Here is a 10,219-nt window from a genome sequence, read left to right as displayed (position 1 = left end):
TCTTGAGAAAAACGCTCACAGATTTCTAAGAAGGACAGTGAGATAGACTCTATGGCTAAATATCCAGGGGTAAGGTCGCCAAAGAGTCATACATGACTGTAGCTTATACATGACTTTGCTGATTTCATGGCAAATAGATGGGGAAACAGTATCAGACTTTATTTTGGGGGGGCTCCAAAATCACTGCAGATGGTGATTGCAGCCATGAAATTAAAAGACTCTTACTCCTTGGAAGAAAAGTTATGACCAACCTAGATAGCATATTGAAAAGCAGAGACATTACTTTGCCAACAAAGGTCCATCTAGTCAAGGCTATGGTTTTTCCAGTAGTCATGTATGGATGTGAGAGTTGGACTGTGAAGAAGGCTGAGCGCCAAAGAACTGATGCTTTTGAACTGTGGTGTCAGAGAAGACTCTTGAGAGTCCCTTGGACTGCAAGGAGATCCAACCAGTCCTGGTTGTTCTTTGGAAGGAATGATGCTAAAGCTGAAACTCCAATACTTTGGCCACCTCATGTGAAGAGTTGACTCATTGGAAAAGACTGATGCTGGGAGGGATTGGGGGCAGGAGGAGAAGGGGATGACAGAGGATGAGATGGCTGGATGGCATCAGCAACTCGATGGACGTGAGTTTGAGTGAACTCCAGGAGATGGTGATGGACAGGGAGGCCTGGCGTGCTGCGATTCATGGGTCGCAAAGAGTTGGACACGACTGAGCGACTGAACTGAACTGAACTGAACTGAATACACTGCTCTCCTGGAATAGGAAATAACAATCTATTCCAGTATTCTTGCCTGGAGAATCCCATGGACAGAGGAGCCTGATGGGCTATAGTCCATAAGGTCACAAAGAGTCCAACATGACTGAAGCGAGTTAGCACACACCGGGGCACACAACATGCTGCTGGTGTGTGCTCAGCTATACCTGACTCTTTGCCACCCGATGGGCTGTAGCCTGCTAGGCTCCTCTGTCCATGGCCTTTTCCAGGCAAGAAAACTGGAGTGGGTTTCCTCCTCCTGGAGATCCTTCCATTGCAGTGAAGTTCAAGTCACTCAGCCGTGTCCAACTCTTTGCTACCCCATCGACTATACAGTCCATGGAATTCTCCAGGCCAGAATACTGGAATGGGTAGCCTTTCCCTTCTCCAGGGCATCTTCCCAACCCAGGGATTGAACCCAGGTCTCCTGCATTGCAGGCAGATTCTTTACCAGCTGAGCCACAAGGGAAGCCTCGGGATCTTTTCAACCCAGGATCAAACTTGGGTCTCTGATGTCTCCTGCACTGGCAGGTGGATTCTTTACCACTGTGCTACCTGGTCCCAGCTGGGGCAGCTGTAGAGAAAACACCATCGCTGCTTCTATTCAGCATTAACGGAGCTCCAGGCTGAATGATGGCAGTTTTGCTACTCAAGTCCTTTAATAGCCAGACTCTTCTACTGCCTTGCATGCCAGAAGACCGATTCTTTCCAGTGTTGCCATCTCCTCCCTCTGCTAAATAAATAGACTATTCATTAAAAAAATAATAATAATAAAATATATTTTAAAATAAAATTGGTTTCTGGGCTTCCCTGGTGGCTTAATGGTAAAGATCCCACGTGATGCAGACCAACTAAGCCCATGTACCACAACTACTGAGCCTGCGTTCTAGAGCCCGCTCCACAGAAGAAGCCACCACAATGAGAAGACCCCACCACAACTATAGATTCACCCCCGCTCGCCTCAAATAGAGAAAAGTTCTCGCATCAACGAAGACCCAGCACAGCAGCAAAACTTTTTTAAATTAAAAAAATAATCAAATTGGTTTCTGGCCAGCAGAAAAGATAATTCCAAATTTTAGTATATATAGGACACGGCAACTTCATTTCAGTATTCTTGATTGCCCATAAATTTATCTGCTCTTGAATCTCCTTTCAGTTGGTTTTTAACAAATTGCAGGTTTTCTCCTTAATTAGGGGAGTTAAATATCTTTGATGTGTATTCACTTCATGTTTGAGAGTCATTATGTTACCTTTTTGAAAATTTATACTATAACACAGCTTCCTCAATTGTAAAATAGCAATAATAATAGAACTTCCTCATAGGGTTGTTGGGCAGATGAAATTACCTTAAATACATAGATATATTAGCAAAGTACCAAGCTCATACTAAATGCTTTATAAATACTAACTGCTTTATTGTTGTTATTCTTACCATTATTCAGAGGAGTAACCATTTAGTTGGGAACTCACACAAAACAGCAGCAAAGAGTTTAAGGATACCTTCAAGCTCTAAACTTCTGTGGCAAAGGTTATTAACCCTGGTATTCAAAACAGCTTAATGGATTCTGGAGTCATCCAGGAGGCTTCCTGAAGGATGGGCAAGATTTAGAGAAGGAAAGAGAGGTGGAGGAAATGGCCCCGGGCCAGGCAAGGTCAAGGAGGGAAAAAGTATAATATGGCCAGGATCTGTGACAAGCTCATCCTCAGCTCCTCATTCTGTTGTGTTTACCTTTGATTTCTCTAGTAGAGAGCATTTCACTATTCATTTCTCCACAGAAATACAATAAAAAACATTAGTCAGCCGAATTATATTCTTACCAATACCTGTCAGGAGCACACAATTAACTACAGCTTTGTAAACTTCTCAGGAGCAAGGGTTGGGCCTTTAGCTGTTTCTCAAACATTCTTCAGCATTAAAAAGCTTGCACTGATAAGTGAGAAGGAAAAGAAGGGGAATTTGAGCCTGCTGCTGTCAAACAAGCCTGTCCTAATGAGCAACCTGACTGCTTTCCTGCCAAAAGCCACAGTGAGTTTCAGGTTTGAAACACTTCATGGCAAATCTCTAGCCAAAGCCCTGACCTGCTCCTCCACTGACTAATAACTTCTAACCCAGGAAGTGAAACTATGGTATCTTTGGTGTCAGAGGTTGGATTTGGGCAAGGCCTTGGAGGAAAGGAAAATGAGACTGTAAAATAGCTCCTGGAGTTTATCATCTAATGAGGAGGATAAAATCAACCAAGTGTTAGTAGCTCAGTCATGTCTGATGCTTTGCAACTCCATGGACTACAGCATGCCAGGCTCCTCTGTCCCTGGAATTCTCCAGCAAGAATCCTGGAGTGGGTTGCCATCCTCTTCTCCAGGGGATCTTCCCAACCCAGGGATTGAACCCAGGTCTTCTGTATTGCAGGCAGATTTTTTACCATCTGAGCCACCAGGAAGTACAAAATCAAACAAGTACACAGTTAAATAGGAGCCAGGCCAAGAAGTCTTGGGACAATGTCTTGGAGTGAGTAGGGCTTCTCCTGCAAGACTGAGAAGGTACAGGCTATTCTAGGTGAAGAGAATTGCGAGCAACAGCAGGAAAGCCCAGCATCTGCTCTGAGCAAGACAGAAGTTGGGGGCAACATAAAGTTGGAGAAACCAGTTGAAGACAGATTATGAGGTGCTTTCAGTGCTAGGGAAGAGTGCCTTGGAAAGAAATGGACTGTGTATTAGTCAGAGTTCAGAGAAAATGGAAACAACAGCACACACAGAGGTAAATATAAGAGGAGGCTTATTATAGGAATTGGCTCACATTATTATGGAGGTTGAGAAGTCCCACGATTTGCTCTGTGCAAGCTGGAGAGCCAGGAAAGCTGGTGGTGTCATTTACTCAGTTCAAAAGCCTGAGTACCAGAAGCACAGATGTCTGAGATGGGGAGAAGATGGATGTCTCAGCACAAGCAGAGAGCAAATTTGTCCTTCCTCTGCCTTTTTGTTCCACTCAGGCCCTCAGTGAATTGAATGACAGCCACCAGAATCATTGGTGGAGGTTATCTCTACTCAGTCTAGCGAGGCAAACTCTCATGGCTTCCAGAGATACCCTCACAGAAATACTAAGAAATGATGTTTTACCAGCTGTCTGGGCATCCCTTAGTTCAATCATGTTGACATATGAAATTAATCATCATAGAGGCTTCCCTGGTGGCTCAGTGTTAAGGAGTCCACTTGCCAATGCAGGAGACACAGCTTCGATCCTTAGTTCAAGAAAATCCCACACGTCTCGGAGTAACTAAGCCCAAGTGCCACAATTACTGAGCCTGTGCTCCAGAGCCCAGGAGCCACAACTGCTGAGCCCACGTGCTGTAACTACTGAAGCCTGCATGCTCTAGAAGAGTCTGCACTCCACCACAAGAGAAGCCACAGCAATGTAAAGCCCTTGCACTGCAACTAGAGAGCAGCCTCTGCTCTCCACAGCTAGAGTAAATCTGAAAAAAGACCAAGCAGCAACAAAGACCCACCACAGCCAAAAATCTAAGGAAAAAAAAAAACCCCATCATAGAACCCAGGTTTAAGAAGATTCAACCGGGCAGCTTGTACTGGGTAGACTGGGCAAACTGGGGACAATTCCTGAACCAGTCCAGAGGGGAAAGGACAGTCACAGCTGGAACAGAGGTGGTGGGAATGGAGCAGAAGGCAAAAACGAGAGAGGTGGGTAACCACCCCATCACCCTCTCCCCTGCCCACCAAGTTCTAGCCACAATAGTCTCCCTGTTGGGCGACTCCCTCCATGGACCTCAAAACATGCCACGCATGCCTCCACCCAGGGTCTCTGCCTTTGCAACACTCTTGCCCTGAAGTACGTTAAGTCTCATTCCCTCTTTTCTTGACTTTTACTCAAGTCCCCTTGACCCCCTTCCCCCATCATGGCACTCCTTATCTCTTACTTTCTTCAATTTTCTTCAAGGCACATATCACCCTCTGACCTAATATATATTCATTTTCTACCTACTTCCAAATGGATGCAAGCTCCATGAAGACATGGACTTTTTTAGTTCACCCACATAGCCTCAGTGCCTAGATCAGGACACACTGTATGAATACTTAACACCTGCGTTGGTTTTAGATGGGGAGGTTAACTTGACACCAACAGTTTGAGATTGTGACATGGAAGACAGCAGTATCTTTAATGGAGATAGGAGAGTTGGGATAGAAAAATATTTGTTCAACATGAGATATCTATGAGATTAACTGGGCTTCCATGGCGGTTCAGCAGTAAAGAATCCGTCTGCAGTGCAGGAGCCACAGGAGATGTGGGCTCGATCCCTGGGTTGGGAAGATCCCCTTGAGGAGGGCATGGCAACTCACTACAGTATTCTTGCCTGGAGAATTTCATGGACAGAAGAGCCTGGCGGGCTATACAGTTCATAGGGTCGCAAAGAGTCAGACACAACTGAAGTGACTTACCAGGCACGCACATATGAAATTAATTAAAAAATCCAGAACTATTCCAGAGCAAACCCACAGGGAACTAGAAGGCAGAATCCAAATCTCTAAATAGTTAAAAAAAAAAAAAAAAAAACAGAGGAAAAAGGTTGAAAGGAGCTGGACTGAGTTAGGTACAAAGGGCACAACCATAAACGGCAAGGCCATATATGGGAAAGCAAATCACTAGGTCAGAAAGCATAAAGAAACATTCAGGTTGAGCATGAAATATGTCAGGCAAAGGTGACCGAGGTCAGGGCCATGAGAAAGAACCATTTAGGACTCTTACAGGCTGCATTTATCGGTGCTGGCTATAGGGAGCCAGGTCAGACTCGTGACTTAGCAATCAGCAGCTGCCCCCTACAGTTTAGACCAAGGCAAGAAACCCAGAGTTGGAGGCATCATTGAGCTCATCAGGTGCTGTGAATTAAAGAACTGATCTCTGCCCCATTTGAACAGGAGTGACAACAGAAGCTTTGAGTCACTGATGAGAACTGATGAGTCACCAAATGCAGAGCTCAAGTTCCAACTGAGTGGGTTAAGCTGACCCCCAGGAAAGTCTTATTTGGGGTATACAAGGTTTTACTTTTCTAATTAACATCTATTTTCAAATGTTGATTCATTTTCACCAAAAAATCTCATATTTCTGGTTTATCTTGCAGAAACTGGAAGATCTGGCGACACTAGGCGTGATAGTAAGAGGCTGAACTGAGCTGTGACTGCTGCCTTTAAAGAAAGTGTGTTGGGTAGGCTAGGCTAAAAAATAGAGGAAGGGGCTTAGAATGAAGATTTGTTTCTTGTTCACTCGAAGTCCAGGGTCAGTCGGACAACTCTCTGGAGCAGCTCTCCTGGCAATATCGCAGGGATCCAGATTGCTTACACCTTTTCCGTCTACTTCAACTTATATTCTCCGTGATCAGCAAGGAGCAGCAGCTGTTCAGATCAAGCTGCTCCATAGCTTTTAATATGCTTCCTACTTGATGGGACACAGCTCCTCCACTGCCAGTCTCCCTCTCTCCCCACTCCTCAGCAGGGAGCTGAGAAATGGGGAGTTTATGGATTGGGGTGAGCAGTAAACATCTCTGCCGCATGGAGCAAGTACTCTGCATGAAGTTTGCCACAATGCCTACGAGGCTGCTTAAATCATTCCCATTAGCTGCCTAGCTCCTGGAGGCATCTGCATCCTTAGCCTTTAGGCAAAAAAAGAAAGAAGGGCTGGGAGAGAGCCTCCTCAAAGTGGCAGATGTCTTCCAGCCTTTCCTCTCCTCCTCAAGGTAGCTGGCTGCCAAGAGAACCCACACCCACACGTAGCCATCTCTTTCCCACTCTTCTGGGTACACCACTGAGGGATGCCTGCTTCTTCTCCAGAGATGATTCAAAATGTGCCTGAGCCACTGCATACTTCAAATTCCTCATAGTCAAGAATACTCTACTATACTCTATCCATTTGACTCCCCCTTGCATTGTGTTTTTTTGTTTACCTTTGTTCTGCACAGATGAGTAGCAACAGAGTTGCAACAAAAATCTGCACTCCTAGGCTCTTGAAAGTACAAATCCCCATGTAAACTGTTATTCAGGAAGACAATTCATGTGCCATTCCTTTCAAGTGCTTGCTTTACATATCTTATTTTTCCCCCAGCTAGTTTTTAAAATTATCATCAATTCCTCTTCTGCCTTCTTTTTGATTAAATGTCTTTAAATCCCATATTAATTAATTTTAACTATATTTCTTTGCATTATTGTTAAAGTTCCTGTTCTAAGGCTTAGAATATCTATCCTTAACCTTTCATAGCCTACTTAGAGTTAATACCGTATTTCCTCAGACAGAAGAACCATCATCCTTTACACTATAGTTGTAAATAATACACACATTACACCTGAATACATTACAAATCCCACAAGACAATATTCTAAAATTTGCTTTTGCTCTTAACAATGAGATGAATTTTAAAGACATTAAAAGGGAAAAAAGTCTTCTTTATGCATCAGTCTACTATTTCTGAAACTCTCCATTCTTTCCTGAAGATCTGAATTTCCTCTGGTGTCATTTCTTCTCAGCTTTCTTCTGGCATGCTAAGAATCTTGTTTCTCTGTTTTTACACCTCTACAGTTCATGGAAAGCCCATGGCCATTCAAATCCCCTGTACACAATGTCACTTTTTTTCTGAATGCTTCCAAGATTTTTCTGTTATCATTGGTGTGTGTTCAGCATTTTGACTATGATACGCCAATGCAGTTTTCTTTATATTATTTAGGGTTTGCTGAGCTTCCTGAATTTTAACCAAATGTGGAAAGCTTAGGGGTACTATTTCTTCAAATATTTTCTGTCCCAACTCTCTCCTCTCCTTTTGAGACTTCAATAACATGCTGTTTTTTTAATAATCTCCACAGGTCCCAGAGAGTCTGTTCACTTTTTTCTCCAATCTCTTTTCCCTCTCTTCCGATTTGATCATTTCTATTGATCTACCTTCAAGTATAGAGACTCTTTCCTATCATCTCTATTCTGCTTGTAATGTCATCCATGAAACTTATTTCAGACACTATTTTTTATTCTAAAATGTCCTCTTGGTTCTTTTCATATTTTCTATGTCTCTGCTGAAATTTCCTACCTTTTCACTCATTACAAGGATATTTTACTTTAACTCATTGAGCACTGTTATAATAGCTGCATTAAAGTCCTTGTCTGATCATTTCAACATCTGGCTCATCTCAGGGTTGGTCTCTGTTGTCTTGTCGTCACATTTTCCATTTTCCTCACATGTTGAACAACTTTGATTCAGTACATCATGTATATTATGTTTTAAAGACTCTAGATTCTGTTATATCCTTCTGAGGCATGCCACAGCTAAGGGTTCCCAAAACTCAAAGATTCCTCCAGCTGCAACTAAAACCCAGTGCAGTCAAACAAATAGATGTCTACATCCAAACCTCTGGAACCTGTGAATATGTTATATTATCTAGCAAAAGGGAATTATGGCTGCAGATGGAATTAACGGTGGCACACCGGAAGACCTTAACAATAAGAAGACTATACTGGATTGTCCAGGTGGGCCCAATTGTATCACAGGGGTCCTTAAAAGTGAAAGAAGGTGGCAGAAAGAAAAGTCAGAATCAAACTGATCAATACAAGAAGTATTCAACCCAACATTTCTGGCTTTGAAAACAGAGGAAGCGGACCATGAGCCAAGGAACATAGCCAGTTATACAGAAGGTGGATAAGGCAAGGAAACAGAATCTCTCACAGAACCTCCAGAATGAATGCAGTCTTGCCAACACTTTCATTTTAGCTCAGTGAAACCTATTTCAGGCTTCTGACCCAGAGTCATAAAAGAATAAATGTTTTTTAAGCCACTAAATTTGTGAAAATTTCCTACAGAAGGAGCAGGGAACAAATGTATCCTCCAAAAATGTTTATGTTTTCATTTTAGCAAGCAATTAGACTGGTTGGACCCAAATTACCAACTCTCTTTCTCACATGAGGCAGATATCAGCTCAGATCTCAGTTCAACTCTCTTTTTGCTTTCCTCAGCTGAACTGTTCATGCATTCATGCTTCAATGACCAGTCAGCGGTTTGGATAAAGTCAACAACAGAATTCAGGCTCTCTTCTTTACAGGATTCCCTAACAACATTCTGAGAAAAGAGACTATAAATGCATGGCATCACCTAAGTGTTCATGCCAAAAGCTTGGGAGAGTTCCTTCTCCTGTGCCCTTTTACATTTAGTCCACTTCCAAAATCTGCATCCATCTCTTTCCATCTCTACAATCATGTCTAAAGCACCAGCTTCTCTCACTAGGATGACAGTAGCCAGGGTTGGCTTATTCAGCAGGCATAACAGACACAGTGCCTAGACACCACCATACTTTAAGGGCCCCACAAAAACATTTTAGCTTATTTTTAAATTATAAGAAAAAAAAAATTTAGGTCAAAGAAAATGTATTTTATCAATATGTTGGTTTTTATACCAGGACAATCATAAAATACAAATTTTAATATTAGGACTTCCCTGGTGGTCCGGTGGCTAAGAATCCTCCTTCCAATGTAGGGGGCACAGGTTCAATCCCTGGTTGGGGAACTAAGATCCCACATGCCATGGGGCAATTCAGCCCATGCTCTGCAACAAGAGAAGCTACCATGTGCTGCAACTAGAGGAAGCCTACAGGCTGCAAGGAAGACCCAGTGCAGCGAATAATGTTAACACTGTTTTAAAGGAGAAAAGGGCCTATGAAGACGAAAGTGCTTAGGGTCCATGAAGACATTATGAGGTCCTGGCACCAAGAACCTTTTAACTGATCTTTCTTTACCATCAGTGCAGGTGTATAACCCACTCTCCATTCAGTAAACTGAGTAATCCTGTTGTTGTCATCACTGTTGTTTAAAGTATGACCTCTATACACTACGTGCACAATTCTTGAGTGTACAATCTGAGGTACTTAAATATACACTTATGTAACCATCACCCATATCAAGATAGTAAGTAACCGTTTACAAAACTATTTCAAGTCCTCACACTCCCCTGCATAAAATCTTTCCACGCTTTCCCAGTCCACTTGGAATAAAATCCAAACTCCTAAACCTGATTCACAGAGCCTCACATGATTGAACCCCAACATATTTCTCAAACCTCATCTTTTACCGGCCCCCCTCTTCCCGTCACCAAACTGAGACTCAAACTTGCCAACATGTTCCTGTCCTGGAGCATTTGATCTAGTTCCTCAGGGGGTTGGCTCTCTGTAACTGAGATCTCAGTTCACATGTCGCTTCCTCAGAGGCCTTCCCTGACCATGCAATTTAAGTTGCACAAAATCAGTTTTATCAAATTACCTTAATTACCTCTAGAATGCTTAACATTTCTAATATTTCATTTAATTACTGCTTATTGTCTGTCTTTCCCTCACTGAATTATATAACATGCTTTGGAGTTTTATTCTCCAGTTATACCCAAAATGCCAATAAAAGCGCCTGACACGTGGTAGGAGTGCAAAGCAAATTTTCAT

This window comes from Budorcas taxicolor, chromosome 5 (assembly GCF_023091745.1).
Source record: "Budorcas taxicolor isolate Tak-1 chromosome 5, Takin1.1, whole genome shotgun sequence".
Taxonomy (NCBI): Eukaryota; Metazoa; Chordata; class Mammalia; order Artiodactyla; family Bovidae; genus Budorcas; species Budorcas taxicolor.
This window is presented reverse-complemented; position numbering follows the sequence as displayed.